This window comes from Miscanthus floridulus, chromosome 8 (assembly GCF_019320115.1).
Source record: "Miscanthus floridulus cultivar M001 chromosome 8, ASM1932011v1, whole genome shotgun sequence".
NCBI lineage: Eukaryota > Viridiplantae > Streptophyta > Magnoliopsida > Poales > Poaceae > Miscanthus > Miscanthus floridulus.
Genome location: NC_089587.1, coordinates 172,593,261 through 172,614,835, shown reverse-complemented (window position 1 = coordinate 172,614,835; position 21,575 = coordinate 172,593,261). Strand labels below are relative to the sequence as shown.

Sequence of the window (21,575 nt, the reverse complement as noted above, 5' to 3'; positions counted from 1 at the left end):
TCTCTGGTTTTGGGTGAATAGGAATCTTAATTCAAATAGGCAAAAATTTTCTCCACTTATTTTTAGGTCCGGTCATCCCTTAACTAACTTTGTGAAGCTACAAAACTGCTATAGTCCTTCTCTTTATATAACTAGGAATCATAATTCAATTAGATCTCTTTGATTTCGGGTGAATAGGAATCTTAATCTAAATAGAAAAATGTAATAATATAGACAACTACGAATCTTAATCCAATTAGATCTCTCCAACTCCGAGTAACCGGAATAAGAATCTTAATCCAAATGCAAAAATATAAGAATAGAAATCTAATAAAGAGAAAAGAAGGAGACAATTTCTTTGTTTAGTTTCTTTTCTCTTCCCTTTTCACTTTTTTCTGGTTTGTCCGTTTTTACTTGTTTTGAGGTTTGTCAGTTTTTTACTTGTTTCGAGGTTTGTCCGTTTTTACTTGTTTCGAGTACATGTTGCTTTGTGTTCATTTGGACGTTTTTAACTTGGCCCTGAATATGTTTTGATTTTTTTTCCGTGGCTATTTTCTGAAGTACATTCTAATTTTTATCATGACTGTTTTCTACCTGGCTTCGAGTATGCTCATATTTTTTTCTCACGGATATTTTTGACACTAGCTTGACTTTTCTGATTTTGTTTTCATTATTTTCTCCACCTAGATTTTTCGTGTTCTAATAAATATAATAAAAGTAAAAAACAATAAATAAGAGATCATATTCATTTTAATCTTTGACTCCTTAAGAAACAAAGATTTTTACCACTAAGTTAATTTAATTTTTGACTCAAACCCATAACCTGTGCTACAACTCACTATGTATTGGATCCTGTTGCAATGCACGGACATGTTTGCTAGTCTCTAAAAATAAAAAAAAGAGCAAAAAAAAAAAAAAAAAACGGCTGAGGAAAAGATCACGATTGGCATCACAATTGCCCTAGAGCAAAAAAAAGGAAAAGCTAAAAAAACACAATTGCCCTAGAGCAAAAAAAACAACAACTGAGGAAGCAAAAAAATGGCTGAGGAAAAGAATACAATTGGCCCAGAGCAAACAAAAAAAGAAAAGAAAAACATCACAATTGGCCCAGAGCAAAAAACAATCAGAAAAAAAAACTGGTGAGGAAAAATTGTCCACAATTGGCCCAGAGCAAAAAAGAAAAAGAAAAGCAAAAAAACACAATTGGCCTAGAGCAAAAAAAAAAACAAAAACAACTAAAAATGGCCCATGCAGGGCTCGAACCTGCGACCTTCGCGTTATTAGCACGACGCTCTAACCAACTGAGCTAATAGGCCTTTCGTACCCAGTGTGCTATTCATACTTTTATTCAGAAACTTCTAGACAGTTTCTGTGTAAAGGAAACAACAAAGTAGGGGTTCCGCGGTTGAGCACTTGACCTGTACGCACGCCTGTTGCCAACGGGCTGACCTTTCGGCTTGCCCATATACCAGGCCTTTTGAACCCTTTTGACGCAGCCGGATTAGTTTGTAAGCATGTTGGAACAGCAGTTTTAGTCCACATGGGGAAATCTCAATGGGCTTAGCGTCCATGAGCAAGAACATGTTAGGGCCCTTGTTGCCGGGTCCGGTGCCGCGGGCCTGTAATCCCACGTCTCGGGAGGCAGGAGTTGATAGGGGGAGCGTGGGTAGCCTCTTGCGGTCCACACAAATATTCTCAATCCCGTGTGCCGGCATACAACTAGCGTTGCCTACTTGCCTTTGCTAGAGAGATGCCAATGCCTCCTCGTTTGGGGCCTCTTGGGGGTGACCATACAATTGGTGCCTAAGAGAGGGTAGGTTTGGCATGAATTTGCCTAGCCGAATCCCATCTAACCGACGATGGCAATCCGCTGGATGTTGCTCCCTCTCCCTATCAACTTTTTTTTTTCTTATTACAACGCTCATGCGTTGCAACAGATCATTCTTATATTAAGATGTTAACATCTTTCTCACAGTTCTTCTATCTTTGCATCCATCGACGACAATATGTATACCCTTGATGCACCTACAAACACATTATTTAGTTGTTCACCTTCACCAGAGTAGTCATGTACGGGTAGATCTGTATTGCGCGCGCTAGCAGCTTCATTCACGGCGGCTCAATGTTCGTCGTCTTTCTTAGCGTACAACAAATCTGTCTCTTCTTATGTATCAGTTTTTTTTATTTATATTTAGTTGAACAGGTTTGGAACAGCAGAAAGAAAAGCAACGGAATTAGCAAAAAGAAGACATACGAATAGAAAAAAAATATTGGAGAAGAAATAGCATATATAGACAATGGATGGTACCCCTGTGCAAGATGGACGAGGACTCACGTACGGTATCCGTGTGCGTGACGGACAACTCTCTCTTGCTCCTAACAGAGATTGGAACATTCACGTGGAAAAAACAAAGAAAGAAAAAGATACAAAAACAAAAATAAAAAGACCAAAAATAATAAGATAAGTTTGCCTAATTTCTACTTTTTTTTCCTTTTCTATCTGGATTAGGATTAGATTCCTATTCAACTTATTTAGGATCAAAGAATATATTTGGAAAAGGATTCCTAGCTATCGAAATTATTTTAAGAACCTGTGCCAAGTCGTTGTCATATAAATCAAGAGAGTTGTAAACATGTATATAAACAACTTCCACATTTACGGAATTAGTTAGGGGACAATAGAAAAAATGGCTGGAAATTTTGCCTCTTTATTTTATTTTAGTTATATAGATATAGATCGGTGATATATCAACATTTGGATTTGGTTTGTTGATGTCTGAGAGGCAGGTTTGGCATGAATTTACCAGGCAGAACCCCATCCATATGAACCGACAAGGGTAATCCGCTGGATGTTTTTTTTTTTTTTGACTCCGTACCAACTTGTTTTTCTTATATTACCCCTCTTCAGGCTAGCACACGCGGGCAGTTAATCACCACGCGCCGGCGTGCTGACACTGAACGAGGAGGCGGACCTGGGCATGGCAGGTGGTCAGAGGAGGACAGTGATGAATTAATGGCAGAGCGGTGTGTTACTAGAAAAATAGTTAGGCCTTATTTAGATGCTAAGTTTTTTCACTCTCTCTTTATCACATCAAATTTTTGGACATATTAATGAAGTATTAAATGTAGATAAAAAAATAACTACTTACACAGTTTGATTGTAAATTACGAGACGAATCTTTTGAGCCTAGTTAGGCCATGATTGGACAATAATTGTCAAATACAAACGAAAGTGCTACAGTGCCAAATACTGATTCCTAACCCCAATCTAATCAAGGCCTCAGTGAAGGGCCGGAGGTCGAAGACATGGGTAGAAATGCCTTTTTTCACTTTCTCTTTTCTAAAATATGAGAAATGAATAAAATAATCGATGAGGTGCGTTACAACAAATATACACTGTTTTATTAAGGTACTAGGCATATTTCGCCTTGGCGGTGTGTTTCGGCCAATTTCACGTTTGAATGGTGTCCTACGGCAAAATTTGCCGAAAAAATCATATGAATTGCAAAAGAAACATTTCTTGATTGCAGAGAAAAATCACGATTTCATCTATTTTATGGAAGAGAACTTAGGCTATAATTATACAGGATGTGAACGCATCGACACCCATAGTAAGAATTTTGGTGATCGATGAACACAAGAAATGGCTTACATTGTTCTGCAGTGTTAATTACAAAGAAAATGTGGCATACCATGGGGAAAATCTAGTTGTCGGGTACCATAGAACGGGGTACCCCGAGCGTGCACCAAAAGAGTCACTTAAATCCCATCAACAACGAAGCCAAAAGATAAGCCATGGGTTCATCGCTGGCCCCGTCCGAGCCCACCGGCTCTCCGCCTCGCCTGAGGCCTCGCACGGGAGGTCTCGACGCCCTGACGAAATATCCGCCTCGCGCGAGGCCTCTCGCGAAAGGTCTCGGCAAAGAGCCCAATCTCCGTCTCACCCGAGGCCCCGTGCGTACAGCCTCGAATGAGACAGCAATTCTCTGTATCGCTCGAGGCTGGCTTGTCAACAACCCGTCGCTCCCGCCTTGACCAGTCTTCCCGACAGCATGTCACGTCCTATTAACGCGTCAACCACTCCCGCAATCTCAGCTGGACGACGGCTCAACACTACGGAGTGGCCGACGGGACAAGAAGTCGCATCAGCGCCATACCGGCTGAGATGGGGCACGGCGGGGATTACCGGCCACTGTATTCTGGCGTTGTGCCCACGATCAACGCCCGCACTGTGCCCCGTAATTCCCGCCCCGAAGACAACGCGGCATGGGAAGCCTAGCCCGAGTCATCATCGCCTCCGAACCAACGTACCAGAATGACCGCTCCCTCCGAGCCTCCGCACGCTGACCGTCGCGCCCGCTTCGAGGCAGCCCTGGAGCTCCCATGACGCACAAGATCGGATGTGACCAACACATCGCCCCAGCGCTCCAAGGACAGACCACTTCGACGACCACACCGCCACAGGAACAGGCTATAGGGCTCGGACACGCTGCCTCAGTTCGCACGATGCCGTGTAGTTAGCACATGTACTACCCTTGTCCACCCTTTAAACTATAAAAGGAAAGGACTTGGGCCATTTCTAGGGGAGAGACGGGCACTCACGAAGAACAACACCCTGTAACATGCACACTTCCCTGTGGCCTGAGAGCAACGTCTCAAGCAGCCCACATCACTCCCCGCCGAGACCGGGGGTTAGCTCCCTCTCTCACCTAGCTTGTAACCCCCTACTACAAGCACTTCGGTGCAAGGAATACAAGATCGATCTCTCAGACTGGACGTAGGGCACCAATTGCCTGAACTAATATAAGCCTTGTGTCTCTTTGCATCACCATCCGGGATTGGGAACACGCAGCACAAATTCACTAGTTGGTTGAGGATCCCTCAGTCCAAAACACCGACAGTTGGCGCGCCAGGTAGAGGTCTCTGCGTGTCAGTTTCATCATCCCAATAAGTTCCGGATGGCAGACCCCGTACGACCGCTGCGTCTTGGCACGGAGGTCTGGTTTGGGAGCCTAGAGTTCATGTCTCTAGGGCATGAGTACAACATGGTACTTCTCACACCCCGAGCCCCGCCTGTCGACGACGACGTCACACACCGGTAGCCTAGGCGCAGGCGGCGTCCGGGCGGCCGCTCTCGCCGCGCTCACCAGGCACGACGTGAGCAGGATCACCTTGATGCTACACAAACCCAGGGCGACTCGCCGCTCTCCGCCGGTATCCTATGACCAGCTGTTGGCGTAGGGTCCCTGGTTGGGGATCTGTCTAGCCTGAGCCTAGACAAGGGAAAAACGCCGGTGGCACCCGGCGACACCCCAACATCAAGCTCTGCTCCACCACTCCCTGAGGAGCCAACTCCGACGGAGTTGAGCCCGATGACAGCACCATCTCCATACCCCTTCGGGTTGAGAAATGCCGCCGCCTCTTATGCTCATGCCTACGCTTCCACTCACGCAGATCTCTTAGGGCGCCGTCAGCGCTTCATTCTCGACTTCGACACCACCGCGTCGACCCACACCCACGCCGACTCCTAGGAGGAGGACAAGGCATGGGTTGGAGCAGATTTCTTTGACCTCCATGACCACGAAACCATGCGCCGCTTCTTGGTCGCAAGTGACTATTGCTTTGGCTACTCCGATTCTGATGATGAGGGTACTTACGATTCCACTCGTGAGTGCTTCCACGTCGGACTTGGGATGCCAAGCATGGGCAACGAGGACGAGGGGGTAGGCAGCTGCACTCTGCTTCATCAGGGGACGGGCGATGCCATGCCTTCACACATTGTTCCGCTGGTAGCATGGAACGAGAACCTTGCCCTCGGACAATTTCGACGCCTGGACCTGGAGCAGCTCTGCGAGCTTTAGGCCAAGGTCGAGCAAGATCGACTCCTTCTACAATAGCTCCGAAACACTCTCGAGCAGGAGCAGCAGGGCCGCGCTGATGGCGGAGGAGCCCGATGACGGGCTCACGACGTGCACCACCGCATCAACGATGACAAAGGGGATGATTGTCCCCCAATCTTCAATCGCGCTAGCCAGAACATCGTGGCTGCGGCGATGCTAGTGCGCGCGATGCCCGAGCCCTCCACCACGGAAGGGCGACGGGTTCGCGGTGAGCTCCAAGATCTCCTCGAGACCGCCGTGGTGCAGCAGGCCGAGAGTTCTGCCTCCTGGCGGTGTGGTGCCGTCTCGGACCTCCCCTCCGCACTGCATCGGTAGGATAGGGAGGCCTCGGTTCGTCCCGAGCCTGCTCGGGCACCGACAATCAACAGGCCCCCCCCGGTCCATGACCACCTCGACAACCGACGCGAGGCGCAGGGTGACCACGAGGTGATTGCCCGACGATGGCCCCACGACAGTGAGGGGCTCGCTTGAGGCTACCATCCGCATCGAGGCAGCCATTATGACAGTGAGGAAGACCACAGTCCTTCTCCTGAACCACCTGGCCCACGGGTCTTCAGCAGAGCCATTCGCAACACTTAGTTTCCAGCCTAGTTTCGCCAGCCATCCAACCTCACAAAGTATAGCGGCGAGACCAACCCTAAGCTCTGGCTTGCCGATTACTGCCTGGCTTGTTAGCTAGGCGGCGTGGACAATGACCTGCTCATCATCCGCAACCTCCCCTTGCTCTTGTCGGACTCGGCGCGAGCCTGGCTCGAGCACCTTCCTCCCTCTCAGATCCACGACTGGCGTGACTTGGTTCAGATCTTCGTCGGGAATTTCTATGACACATACGTGCGCCCCGGAAACTCCTAGGACCTTAAGAGCTATCGCCAGAAACTAGACGAGTCTCTCTGAGACTTCATCCGGTGCTTCTCTAAATAGTGCACCGAGTTGCCCAGCGTCGGCGACTCAGAGATTGTCCAGGCTTTTCTCTCTGGCACCACCTGTCAAGACTTGGTCCGAGAATTAGGTCGGAACATGCCGTGCTCGGCTGCCGTGCTCCTCGACATCGCCACCAACTTCGCCTCAGGCGAAGAGGCTGTAGGGGCCATCTTCCCTGAGAACGACGCCAAGGGGAAGCAGAGGGATGAGGCCCCCGAGGCCTCGACTCCCCGCCTCCCCAAAAGAAAGAAGAAGGATCGCTAGGGGAAGCAGGCCATCCTCGAGGCCGATTTGGTCGCGGCCGCAGAACGCAAGAATCCTCGAGGCCCCAGGGGCCCCAGACCTTTCGATGACATGCTTAAGAAACCCTACCCTTACCACCAAGGCCTGGTAAAGCACGCCCTTGAGGATTGCTCCATGCTACGATGTTACTACACTAGGCTCAGGCTCCCCAATGACGATACCAAGCAGAAGGGCACCGGCGACCGGGACGATGACAAGGACGATGGGTTCCCCGAGGTACACAATGCCTTCATGATCTTCGATGGACCCTCGGCGTGCCTTACGGTGTGGCAGTGAAAGAGGGAACACCGAGAGGTCTTCGTGGTCCAAGTGGCCACTCCCCGGTACCTCGACTGGTCTCGGGAGGCGATCACCTTTGATCGAGATGACCACCCCAACCATGTTCTGAATCCTGGGCAGTACCCACTTGTTGTCGACTCGATCATCGGCAACACCCGACTCACCAAGGTGTTGATGGACGGAGGCAGCGGCCTCAATATCCTCTACGCCAACACCTTGGAGCTCTTAGAGATCGATCGGTCGAGGCTCCGAGGTGACACCGCACCTTTCCACGGCATCATGCTAGGGAAATGCACATGACCCCTCGGGCGCATCGACCTTCCCATCTGCTTCGGCACCCCCTCCAACTACCGCAAGGAGGTCCTTACCTTTGAGGTGGTCGGGTTCAGGGGAACCTACCACGCCATCCTGGGGTGGCCATGCTACACCAAGTTCATGGTAGTCCCCAACTATACCTACCTCAAGCTCAAGATGCCAGGCCCCAGCGGTATCATCATGATTGAGTCCACATACAAACATGCATATGACTACGACATCGAGTGCATCGAGTACGCCGAGGCTCTCATGGAGGCCGAGACCCTCATCGCCAACCTCGACCAACTTAGTGGTGAGGCGCCTGACTTCAAGCGTCGTGCAAGGGCGTTCGAGCCCACGGAGGCCATCAAGCTCGTCCCGATCAACCCCGCCTGCCCCGACAACCGGGCGCTGAGGATCAGTGCCACCCTCAACATCAAATAGGAGGCCGTGCTCGTTGACTTCCTCCATGCGAATGCCGACATGTTCGCATGGAGTCCCTCGGACATGCCGGGCATACCGAGGGAGGTCGCCGAGCATGCCTTAGACATCTGGGCCGGCTCTAGACCGGTGAAGCAACGCCTGCGCCGATTCGATGAGGAAAAGCGTAGGGCCATCGGCGAGGAGGTGCAGAAACTCTTGGCGGCCGGGTTCATCAAGGAAGTGTCCCACCTAGAGTGGTTGGCTAACCCCATGTTAGTTAGGAAGAAAAATGGAAATGGAGGATGTGCGTAGACTACACCGGTTTGAATAAAGCCTGTCCAAAAGTCCCCTTCCCATTACCCCGAATCGATCAGATCATTGACTCCACTGCGGGGTGCGAGACCCTCTCTTTCCTTGATGTGTATTCTGGTTACCATCAAATCAAGATGAAAGAGTTCGACTAGCTTGTGACTTCTTTCATCACCCCATTCGGCATGTACTGCTACGTGACTATGCCTTTCAGCCTCAGAAACGCGGGGGCCACGTACCAGCGGTGCATGACCCAGGTCTTTGGCAACCACATTGGGTGAACCATCGAGGCCTATGTGGACGACATCGTGGTCAAGTCTAGAAAGGCCGAAGATCTCATCAACGACTTGAAGATAGCCTTCAAATGCCTTAGAGAGAAGGGCATCAAGCTCAATCCCGAGAAGTGTGTGTTCGGGGTCCCCCGAGGCATGCTCTTGGGATTCATAGTCTCAGAGCGCGGCATCGAAGCCAACCCAGAGAAGGTCTCGGCCGTAACCAGCATGGGACCAATTAGAGACCTCAAGGGAGTGTAGAGGGTCATGGGATGCCTTGCGGCCCTGAGCTGCTTCATCTCATGCCTCGGCAAAAAGGGCTTGCCTCTGTATCGCCTCTTGAGAAAATCCGAACGCTTTTTCTGGACCCTTGAGGCCAAAGAAGCCCTCGCCAAGCTTAAAGCACTGCTCACTAATCTCCTATCCTGGTACCCCCGGCCAGGGATGAGGCCCTCGTACTCTATGTCGCCGCAACGACCCAAGTGGTCAGCGCTGCCGTAGTAGTAGAAAGGCAGGAGAGGGGCATGCTCTACCCACCCAATGACCTGTTTACTTCATCAGCAAAGTGCTCTCTAAGACCAAAACATGCTACCCCCACATCCAGAAGCTGGTCTATGTCGTGGTCCTGGCCCGGCGTAAGCTATGTCACTACTTCGAGTCCCACCAAGTGACCGTGGTATCGTCTTTCCCCTTGGGAGAGATAGTCCATAACCAGGAAGCCTCAGGCAGGATAGCCAAGTGGGCCATCGAGCTTATGGGGGAAGCCTTGACTTTTGTGCCTCGAAAAGTGATTAAGTCTCAGGTCTTGGCCGATTTTGTGGCTGAATGGACCGACACCCAATGACCACCTGTTCAAGCCCAGACAGAATGCTGGACCATGTACTTCGATGGGTCTCTAATGAAGACTGGGGTAGGCATGGGTCTCCTCTTCGTCTCGCCCCTCAGAGTACACATACGCTACATGGTGCGGCTCCACTTCACCGCCTCCAACAACGTGGTCGAGTACGAGGCCCTTGTCAATGGCTTGCAAGTCGCCATCGAACTTGGGGTACGGCGTCTCGACGTCCGGGGCGACTCACAGCTCATCGTCGATCAAGTCATGAAGGAGTCAAACTGCCTCGACCCCAAAATGGAGGCTTACTGCAAGTTGGTACATTGCCTAGAAGACAAGTTCGATGATCTCAAACTAAACCACATCGCGTGGAAGTACAACAAGGCCGCCGATAAACTAGCAAAGATGGCCTCGGCACGGGCTCCGGTCCCTCCGAACGTCTTTGCTAGGGACCTCCACAAACCTTCCATTGACTACACCTTGGTAACAGAGGAGGGCCCACCTATTGAACCCATGATGGGGCTCGATGCCCCCCCTGCTGCCGAGACTCTCTCGACCAAGCCCGAGGTCATGGAAGTCAACACCGAGCCTCCCCAGACCGACCAAGACGTAGATTGGCAAATCCCATTCCTTAATTGGCTTGATCGGGGGGAGCTTCCTAGTGACAGGACTGAAGCCCGACGGCTTGTGCGCCGAGCCAAGACTTATGTCCTCTGCAATGACGAATTGTACAGGTGAAGTCCCTCCGGTGTCCTCCAACGATGCATCACCGCTGAGGCAGGCTGAGCCCTACTTTGGGACTTACACGCAGGGGCATGCGGGCACCATGCGGCGCCTCGGACGCTCGTGGGAAACGCTTTCCGCCAAGGGTTCAACTGGCCGATGGCGGTCGCCGACGCCACCAAACTAGTATGCTTCTGCGAAGGATGCCAGTACTATGCTCGGTAGACACATCTCCCGGCCCTGGCCCTCCAAACCATCCCCATCATGTGGCCGTTCGCCGTATGGGGGCTCGACATGGTCGGGCCTCTACAAAAGGCCCCCGAGGGCTACACCCATCTACTGGTATCAATCGACAAGTTCTCCAAATGGATCAAGGCTCATCCGATCAATCGAATCAAATCTGAGCAAGCAGTGCTGTTCTTCACTAACATTATCCACAGGTTTGGGGTTCCTAACACCATCATCACCGACAACGGGACACAGTTCACTGGCAAAAAATTCTTGGCATTCTATGATGACCACCACATCCGTGTGGCCTGGTTGGCCGTAGGACACCCAAGGACCAACGACCAAGTAGAGCGGGCCAACAGCATGATCCTACAAGGCCTCAAGCCAAGAATTTACAACTGGTTGAAGAAGTTTGGTAAGAAATAGCTCGCCAAACTCCCATCGATCATCTGGAGCCTGAGGAACACCCAAGCCAAGCCACGGGGTTCATGCCCTTCTTCCTGGTCTATGGGGCCGAGGCCATCCTCCCCACTGACTTGGAATATGGTTCCCCAAGGCTACATGCCTATAACGAACGAAGCAACCGCACCACCCGAGAGGACGCCCTCGACCAACTGGAGGAAGCCCGAGACATCGCGCTGCTACACTCGGCTAAATACCAGCAGACCCTATGGCGCTATCAGGCCCGACGCGTCTAAGGCTGAAATTTGAAGGTAGGCGACCTGGTGTTAAGGCTAGCATAGAGCAACAAGGGCCGCCACAAGCTGACCCCGCCATGGGAAGGACCGTACATCATCGCCCAAGTGCTGAAGCCCGGGACCTACAAGCTAGCCAACAAAAAGGGCGAAATCTTCACCAACGCTTGGAACATAGAACAACTATGTCGCTTTTATCCTTAAAATTCCAAGCATTGTATATATTGTTTCTCGGAATACAATTGAAACCCATTTTTTAGTTGTTCTAATTTTTCGAGAAATTCCGTGAGCCTATCGTTGGTCTCGGCAATACGATGACACTGTAAGGAAGACTCGGCTCTCCCTCCGCAGAACCGAATCTCCCTCGGGAGCTAGATGGGGGATTCCCCCTAAGTCCCACACACCATTTTTAGTCATTTTTCAATAAAATTCCTACGCCAAACCCTCTAGCATGCTCTGACGAATCGGTTGTGGAAAACCCAAGGACCAAAAGCCCGTCTCAGGGCCAAAAGGCCGGTTGAGTCATGAGACGGCCTAAGCCTCTGGGCTACGATGCTCCCTCACCACCTCACCCAAGGGACGGCTCAGGCTCCAAAGAGGTTTTTTTGCAAAGAAATTAGATCAGAGACAACAAGAGGGCAGAGGCTCGAAAACACAAGACAAGCGATTAAAGAAACACGAGTACTTTAAAAAGAGAGGCCTCGACGGCCACAAGCGTTGTGATACAAATTTAATTCCTACTCTATTTACATGGCTGCTTGGGCCTAGGTCAAGGCTCAGGACCTCCGGCATCGGCAGATGGCGGGGGAGGGACCACCTCCTCTTCAAACAACGTTGCCAGCGTGGTGCCAGGGCCTTCTGCCGCCTCCAACAGCTTCGTCACCACCTCATCGGCCTCATCATCATCATCGAGCAAGACATAGCCATCGCTGATGGCTTGAAGGTCAACACCAATGTAGTGCGAGGTGATGACGACCAGTGCATGCTTGACGCCCATATGCAGTGCTCCTCGGAGCCACTCATGCACTTGACCGCTCAGCGCAATCAGATGGCTCCCAAGGGAGCTGCCTGACTAAACCCCCTCGACCACCAGGGCCTCACAGGCGCCACGGGCAACACTCTTCAACACCTCGTGCTCCCCGATCTCGGTCTTGAGCACCGTCTGCATTGCGCTGGAAGCCTCGGCTGCCTGGGTAACCTCCGCCTCTGACTCTGCACCATAAAAAACAGAACGAGGTTGAGCGAGGGGAAAAAAACAAGCGCGAGCTGCTCCTAGGTCATGGCTGCCTCGACCTTCATGTTGACACAATGAAGGCGGAGGTCCTCCACCTCTGTGCTTCGCGCCAACAGGAGCTTGTTGGTGCCTACAAGAAGGCCCTTCTGCTGCTAAAGCTGGTCCCAGACATCCCTCTCCCGGCGGAGAAAGACCGACTTCCCAAGAGACTGGGTCTCGAGCTCCTAGGGGAAACAGAACAGGGGTCAATCCCTACAAAGAAAACTTGGAAAAAAATCACCACATAAGAGAAGAAAGCACGAACCTGGGTGACTCCGGGCAGATCGTTGGCCACCATGGACAGAGCCATCCATAATGACCGCTTCGCTAGCTGGCGGTACTGCTCAAATGTGTCCTAGCGGCCACCCTCGGCCGTGTCATTGAGGGCAAACAGAGGCTCCTCCCCAGGGTCATCCTGGCTCTACCACAGGACGCGCGGGTGATTCCACCCGCGGGGCTCAGGACGTACTTGCGCAAGGGCTAAGCTTCCCTCGCCCGGGGTTGGAACCAACTGTTCCACGACACCAGCCACCTCGGTGCCGACCATCTCCTATGCCTGGGATGTATCGTCGGAGGAGATCGGAAGGACCTCCACCTCCTAGGCGCTTTCCTACAACAATGGCGGGCCTTGAACCAAGGGTGCCACCGAGGCCTCTGCCACCCTCATCTCCACTTCCTGGGCCGGCGGCCTCGCCACGATCACGTTAGGCTCAGTGGTCCCGGGGGCTCTGGCCTCTGCCATCGTGGCCTTGGTGGTCCCGGGGGCTCCGGCCTCTGCCATCGTGGCATCAGTGGTCTCAGGGGCTCCGGCCTCCACCATCGTGGCCTCAATGGTCGCGAGGGCCCCAGTGCCCGCCGCAGCAGCCTCGATGGTCCTAGGCACCGTGGCCTCCATCGCCCCGGCATGCGAAACCCCGAGGACCTTAATCCCAGTGGCCTCGGCAGCCAAAGGAACCTCGGTCGCATCTGACCCACGGGCCTCGCCATCGTAGGGTGGAGGCGCTCCCTCCCCCTCCTATGTTAGGGCCGCCTCGGTAGCCCCTCCTTGGGTGGCTAGCTCCTTCGGGTCAGCCCTCGCTGATGCCGTGCCACGATGCAGGGCGGCTTGCGCCTCCGCCACCCAATGGGCGGTGGAGCCGGGGTTAACCGTGAGCGCTTTAAGGGGCGCCAACATAGGCACCTCCGTAGGTCGCTTCCGGCTAAAGACAAAACATTCGCAGGGTCAGCACAAGACAAAAGAACGAACAGAAAACACTATGACCCCACCAAAAATACACCTACCTCGAGCAGGGCGGCAACCGCTTTGCCACAGCGACCCTTGTCCGCAAAGGCGGTGGCGGCAGAGGCATGGCCTCTGTGTTCATCGGTGCCGGTTGGTCCTCAACAGACCTCGGCGCCCCCTCGGTCCTCTGCGGGGGCAGTTGCGTCACCTCCGCCACCACCTACTCCACCGCTGCTACCGAGCCCACTGGGCTGACGGCACGTTTGCCCAACGCCCACGCCTTAGGCATGTCGGCCTTAGCCCCAGAGTGGGCAATTGCCGACCCTGGGTCTGCTCCTCCTCCTCCTCCCGAGAGTGTCGGGCTGCTTGCCAATGCCCCGGGCACCACCTCCCCTACGTCAGGGAGATGGTCCAGGGGACCTCACCCCACCTCGTCCTCATCATCCCCATCCAAGGCATCCATCAATATCGACAGCGACGGGGACTCCTCCAACGGGAGGCCATCCTTCCTTTGTTGACGGCGGTGCTTGTCCAGTTCCTCGTGTGCAAGGATCTTCTTCGTGCACTTCACCGCCTCGGTGTCCTTTCGCTTTTTCTACGCCTCAGCATGCGCCCGATTGATCGCCCGCCGCCTTGCGTCCTCAGGAACGAGCAGCGGAGAGGCGCACACATCCCTCATCCCCTGCAGGAACGGCGAACACGCGTAAGGGAATGAGAAGTAAGGAGAAATGGAGAAGGCTTGGGGGCTACAGTGGCACATGACTTACCAGCGAGAGAAACCCCCACGACAGGCGCATCGCGATGGGGGTCAGGTTGCTGCCCCTCAGCTTTGCCTCCACCATCTCCCCCACCCGACGAAGAATTTCCTCATCGAAAAGGGTGGAGGAGGACATCCGGATGCCCTCATTGGGCTCACCCGGCCTCATCTCGAACAGGCACTACCGCCAAGCCATCAGCGGTAGCACCCTCTGGTGGTGGAAGGCAGCCACGACCACAGCCGCGGTAAGGCCATGGCCCCATAGCCTCTCTAGCCCCTCCAGAAGTGGCTACAGCTTGGGCTGATCCTCCCTCGGGACACCGTACTTCCACCTCTCTAGGCAGCTCCCCACAATCCGCCCAATGTAGGAGGGAAGTCCTCCATCATCGTTGTGAAGATAGAACCAGCTCGTGTACCATTGGCGATTGGATGACGCGAGCTGGGCCAGGATGTAGAGGTGCTGGTGATCCTGGCGCACTTGGAGAGTGCAGCCACCGGCCCTCGTCGCTTTCCTTGTGCCCGACATACCCGTCAGCTTGGTGGTATGCCCTGCCCGGAAGAGATGGAGCCACAACTCCCAATGGGGAGCAATCCCCAAGTACCCCTCGTAGACAGCGACGAAGATGGCCGCCTATGCAATGGAGTTGGGGTTGAAGTTGTGGAGCTCCACGCCATAGTAGTGCGGGAGCGCCCGCATGAACCGATCCACCGGGACACCGAGGCTGCGCTCGTGAAAGGAGACGAAGCTCACGATGTAACCGTCACGAGGCCTCAGCTCTGGCTCACCGTACGGAGCGATCCACTCTGACCTATTGGGGTCCGTCACTGAACGAAGAAGTCCGCCATCGATGAGCGACTAAAGCATCTCCACAGTGACGTTAGATGGATCCCAAGGGTCCGCCTCAATGACAACGATGTCGCCGGCCATGGATGCGGTGGAAGGATCGAATGCGGCGGTGAGTTTTCTCTCTCTCTCTTTCTCGCTCTCTCCTTGGCTCGCTCTTCTCCCTTCTTCTTCCTAGCACCCGCTGCTCTGGCGACAGCTCGATGGAGGCAGAGCTAACATAGGCAAGGTAAGGTGAGGAGGGGCGAGGCTCTTTGAGTATTTATGCAGGGTGAATGTGAAATGGATGGGTGATGAAATCGAGGAAGTTTCCCCTGGATCCGGTGCGGTTAACCCTGATCCGATTATACCGCCCATGCGCCCACCTTTTTTCTCATTAATTGTGGGAACAGTTATGTCCCATCCACCACATCGTGCCCGACCACTGCGGCAGCAGGCGTCGTTCTGCCTCCCCAGAAAACCACCTCAAAAGGCGTGCTAGCCGTTGCTGAGCCAATGGGGAAGATATCCCCCCCCCGCCCCATTCCTTTCAGATGAAGGAACCAGGCTCTGAGCCTATTATGGTCCAAGGGTTCGAAGGCTGGGCCCCTAGGGGTTTTGATAGCCGCCCCAGGACAATAGAGTCAAGGATGACCACGGGCGAGCCCACATGGGGCTGAGGCCCAAGCAAGCGAAATGCTTGGGACGCCCTAAGTCATGTTTGAGACCGGTAGGGAGGTCTCCGAATGGGATCCCACTGTAGGGAGGCACTGAGCCACCAAGGCCCAGCGAACGGCCTTGGCACCCACTAGAGAAACCCTCTGGTACTCTTGGAGTGCATCTCTGGACTGCTAGCCATCCCCTAGCGAATGGGGCACGGGCCTCCACTCAGACTTACCCAATAACAGCTCACCGAAAGTGCCGACGCTCGTGCCCACTGAGGGTAGCCTGGCACATTCCACCCCTCCTTCCGAACAAAAAGGAAGCACGAGGGTCATACAAAAAGCTAGGGGAACCCCTGACAGACCTCTTGCTCCATGTAGAGGCTAGGGGGCTCTTCCTACAACCTTGCCGAGACCTAGCGACCCTGGCTCGCACTCGAGGGGACTTGGCAAAACAACCCCTCCTTCCGAGCGAAAAGGAAGCACGAGGGTCATACAAAAAGGTAGGGGAGCTCCTAATGGCCCTCTTGCTCCATGCGGAGGCTAGGGAGCCCTTCCTGTAGATATGCCGAGACCCTGCGACCTAGGCTCGCACCCAAAGGGGCCTCGACAAACAAACCCTCATGCGCGAGGGGTGTACAAAAAGCCAGGGGAACTCCCGACGGCCCTCTCGCTCCGTGCAGAGGCTAGGGGGCTCTTCCTGCAACCTTGCCGAGACCCAGCGGCCCAGGCTCACACCCGAATGGGCTCGGCAAACAACCCCTCCGTCCAAATGAAAAGGATATGTGAGGGTCGAACAAAAAAGCTAGGGGACCCCTGACCACCCTCTCGCTCTGGGCAGAGGCTCGGGGGCTCCTCCTGCACCCAAGACAAAGACAAACAACCTAAGACCACGCTAGAAGTTTTGTTACAAATACGATAAAGGGCACCGAGCTCGTTACGGTCCAGGGGTTCGAAGGCTGGGCCCCCTGAGGTTTCGACAGCCACCGTAGGGCAACAGAGTCAGGGACGACTATGGGCAAGCCCACGAATGGCCGAGGCCCAAGCAAACAATCGCTCAGGGCATCCTAAGTCATGTCCAAGACCGGTAGGGAGGTCTCCGAATGGGATCCCACCGTAGGGAGGCGCCGAGCCACCGAGGCCCAGCGAACGGCCTTGGCACCCACTAGAGAAACCCTTCGGTACTCTTGGAGTGCATCTCCAAACTGCTAGCCATCCCCTAGCGAACGGGGCATGGGCCTCCACTCAGACTTACCTGATAATAGCTCACCGGAAGTGCTGATGCTCGTGCCCACCAAGGGTAGCCTAGCACATTCCACCCCTCCTTCCGAACGAAAAGGAAGTGTGAGGGTCGTACAAAAAAGCTAGGGGAACCCCTGATGGACCTCTTGCTCCGTGCAGAGGCTAGGGGGCTCTTCCTGCGACCTTGCCGAAACCCCATGACCCGAACTCACACTTGTGGGCTCAGCAAATACGATAAAAACTCCTCACTCAAAACATGAAAAAAGCCCCTGGAGGAGTGACTCCACTCCTCTAGGGCCTCGGGGGCTACACCCGGCGGGTGCGCTCACGCGCACCCACCAAAACCTCAAGAAGCAAAACACAATCCCTACGAAGCGGCTACCAGCCAAGCCTCGACAAACCCTCAGGAAGAGTGCACGCACTCCCCTTGAGGCTCAGGGGCTACTATCGGGTACCATAGAATGGGGTACCCCAAGCGTGCACCAAAAGAGTCCCTTAAATCCCATCAACAACAAAGCCAGAAGATAAGCAATGGGTTCATCGTCGGCCCCATCCGAACCCTCCGGCTCTCCGCCTTGCCTGAGGCCTCGCACGAGAGGTCTCGACGCCCTAACGAAATCTCCGCCTCATGTGAGGCCTCTCGCGAAAGGTCTCGGCAAGGAGCCCAATCTCCGTCTCGCCCGAGGCCCCGTGCGTACAGCCTCGAATGAGACAGCAATTCTCCATATCGCTCGAGGCCGACTTGTCAACAACCCGTCGCTCCCGCCTCGACCAGTCTTCCCGATAGCATGTCACATCCTATTAACGCGTCAACCACTCCTACAATCTCAGCTAGATGATGGCTCAACACTATGGAGTGGCCGACGAGACAAGAAGTCGCATCAGCGCCATACCGGCTGAGATGGGGCATGGCGGGGATTACTGGCCACTATATTCTGGCGCTGTGCCCACGATCAGTGCTCGCACTGTGCCCCATAATCCCTGCCCCAAAGACAACATGGCATGGGAAGCCTGGCTCGAGTCATCATCGCCTTCGAACCAATGTACTAGAATGACCGCTCCCTCCGAGCCTTGGCACCCTATGACAGGGCCTCGGCCATCTCGAGATTCACGTCTATCGAGACCCCCACCACGGTTCAGCCTCAAAGCCAACCAAGCCCTGGCCTCACGCGCAGTCCACCCATAGTGACTGCACGCTGACCGCCGTGCCTGCTTCGAGGCAGCCCTAGAGCTCCCATGATGCACAGGATCGGATGTGACCAACACATCGCCCCAGCGCTCCAAGGATGGACCACTCCGACAACCACACCGCCACAGGAACAGGCTACAGGGCTCGGACACGCCACCTCAGTTCGCACAATGCCGTATAGTTAGCACATGTACTACCCTTGTTCACCCTTCAAACTATAAAAGGAAAAGACTTGGGCCATTTCTAGGGGAGAGACAGGCACTCACGAAGAACAACACCCTATAACACGCACACTTCCCTACGACCTGAGAGCAACATCTCAAGCAGCCCACATCACTCCCCGCCGAGACCGGGGGCTAGCTCCCTCCCTCACCTAGCTTGTAACCCCCTACTACAAGCACTTTGGTGCAAGGAATACAAGATCGATCTCTCAGACTGGACGTAGGGCACCAATTGCCTGAACCAGTATAAGCCTTGTGTCTCTTTGCATCACCATCCGGGATTGGGAACACGCAGCACAAATTCACTAGTTGGTTGAGGATCCCCTAGTCCAAAACACCGACACTAGTTGTCTCTTGTCATCCCTTCATGAGCATTATTTTTGTTGCTTATCTTGTTATGTGCTTCAGACATTGTTTGAAACTTATGCTAGACTTGTGTTTGTCTTAGCGTATTGTACTAACTAGGTTTCTGTTGGTGTTTCTAGTTACCAACTAGTAATTTTTTAGTATTATGCGTCTGACTCAGATGGTGTGCTTAGAGGACATGAGGTTTATACTAGTCTGGGAGAAAGTCCCTATGTTCAGTTCATCGTTGCTGCTCGTGTTACTAGCACTGAAAGTTTATAGTAGGGCTTACAAACAAGCGAGAGAGGGACATGTCACAAGTCTCTGATGTGCGTGTACCCCTAAGGTGTGTTGGGGCATGTGTTTTGATGTCTACAACCATGTAGAGTGGTGAACCACCGTCCTCACTCCTAGGGAGTCCTGCTTCCCCTTTTATAGACTAAGGGGAAGAGCAGGTTACATAGAGAGAAGGATTGAGAAGAGCCAAGGAGAGGAAGGCTTCTAGGACTGTCGGGCCTTTCTCCTCCTTTATGCGGGTCCCACCGAGACTATAGATGGTGACAGGGACGGCTCCATGCCAGACGCATGTTCGCCGCTAATGCCATGCCTCGGCATTGTCAGTGGGTCGTGACATCCCATTCCGTCCCGGCAGGCGACGCGGTGAACTAGCATGCTGGTCAGTGGCCATACAGGGAGTAGGCAACATAGTGATCACATGTCCATCACTGTTGGTGATGTGAGTTCCCTAGAGTGACATGTCATGGGCATGGGCCATGTTGAGATGTGCCCGCTCCCTACACGATGCCAAAAATTTGACCTTGGGTTGTATTTTCTGGCCCATAGTGGTTGCACGGTGGTACGAGCTTCTGTTAGGAGCCATGCCTGAGGGGTCAGGCAAGATGGAGCCCCCGACCCAGAGGTCAGGCGAGGCAGAGCCCACCCCCAAAGGTCGGGCGAGACAGAGCCCGTGCACCTAGGGGTCGGGCAAGGCGGGGCCCCGACCTAGAGGTCGGGTGAGGCGAAGCCCGCTCCCAGAGTTCGGGCGAGGTGGGGCCCGCACACCTAGGGGTTGGTTGGAGCTGTAGTCGCGCTCTTGATTGCTCGAATGAATCAATGTTGATGACCATTAGCTCCTCCTCTTTGGGTACCCTAGTATTGGTCCCCGACAGTAGCTCCCGAGCCTATGGAGGAGTAGAATACTCCTTCGGAGGCTTTTCCAAATAGGAGGACTCTGAGGGCCTTGGCCTTCTTTTGTTGCCCACAACATGTCCTGGGGACGGCGATTCCCTTTCATCGAGATTGGACCCCTCAGGGGTATAGCCATGAGATTTGGTGGGTCAGAAAAGGTCTTTCCTAATTCCAACCCCTATGGGGGTCTATCGTGCTGCGACCATGCGTTTAGTCTCCTTATGAGTCCAACTTTCCTCGAGCCCCTGCCCATAGCAGGGGTCCGGTCGAGGGTCAGCTCATCTTTGTGATCATCTTTGTGATCGTCTTCCATCAAGTTTTTTCCTATAAAAATGGAGGGGCTGAGCTGTGCCATGATTTTCCTCTATGGATGAATCATGGTGCTCGGTGAGCTATTAACGGGCTAGTCAGAGTGGGGCCCCAACATCCTACTCACGGTGGTCCGACTTGGGTCAGCTGGTGACCGACTCCAGATTCTCAGTGGTCAATCCATATAGTTCTTGAGTCTGTTCGACCGATCCCGATGGCTCTCTGCCTTTCTTTGAGGAAAAACCATGGATCATATCTGGCTAAGACTTGAACATGGGCCGGGATGCCTACGGCACTCATGTGCTCGGGTACTAGCCTCTAGCGGGCCCATCCCTATCCACCCCTCACTCTAAAAGGTGCCTAGAGCGGTTGTTGAACCTATCAGTGGGCCAACCTTCAAACTCCTAGGCCTAGATGGGCCATAGGAGCGTTTTTAGCTCCATGTCCCTCTTACCTATGATGGGTCGTGGCCCATTCGGGGAGGCAAAATGTCTAGCGCGTTTTCTGAGGGGACGACCATAGGTTGTGTGCTCATGCCCCACGATGAGACATGGTGACAGATCATGGTAGGCGTGGAGATCTAGGTGGATGGTTGGTTTTGTAATAAGCAGAAAAGTTCCCTCCCTTTTGTTTCATTTGAACAAGTCAAATCTTTTGTTTCGGTTTGAACAAATTTGTTCTTTCTCCCCTTTTTATGTGTAAAAAGGGGTAAAACACTCTAACCCTTCCTGTTGTTAAGATTGTAGAGCTCAAGGTGTGGGCAAAAAACTTTGATCACACTGGTAAGCAAGAGTGCCGTAGCCATTGGGGCATAGGTTTCTTGCAGTCCAACCAGTCTTACTCAATCGTTTGTTTCCGCCAACCTTGCCTCTAGGTTTTTAACATGAGAAAGGGGTCAGGCATGGTGACTATTTAGGAAAGGGTATATATATACCCTTATCAGCCCTCGAGTGAGATCCGACCCTTTGCTGTTGCCGGGGTCAGGTTTCACTAAAGATCGAGAAGAAAGCGTTTTTTGTTTTAGAAATGCTATTCTTAGTTTTCATTCGTGCCCCCTCCCTAGGATCCAAGCCATCATTGTACGACCACACATTCGGTCTTCTTGCAAGTTCAACTTTCCCCCATCCGTGGTTTCCGCAACCGGAGGGGTTAAGCTAACATCACTTGCCTCGATGGCTCGAGTGTC

General features: G+C 53.3%; 1 non-coding gene across 1 annotated transcript; it reads right to left on the bottom strand.

Moving 5' to 3' along the window:
* Nucleotides 1–1,221: 1,221 nt before the first annotated feature.
* On the bottom strand, nucleotides 1,222–1,295 carry TRNAI-AAU (transfer RNA isoleucine (anticodon AAU)). Its single transcript has one exon. It is a non-coding gene; the product is annotated as a tRNA-Ile (tRNA).
* Nucleotides 1,296–21,575: the final 20,280 nt, after the last annotated feature.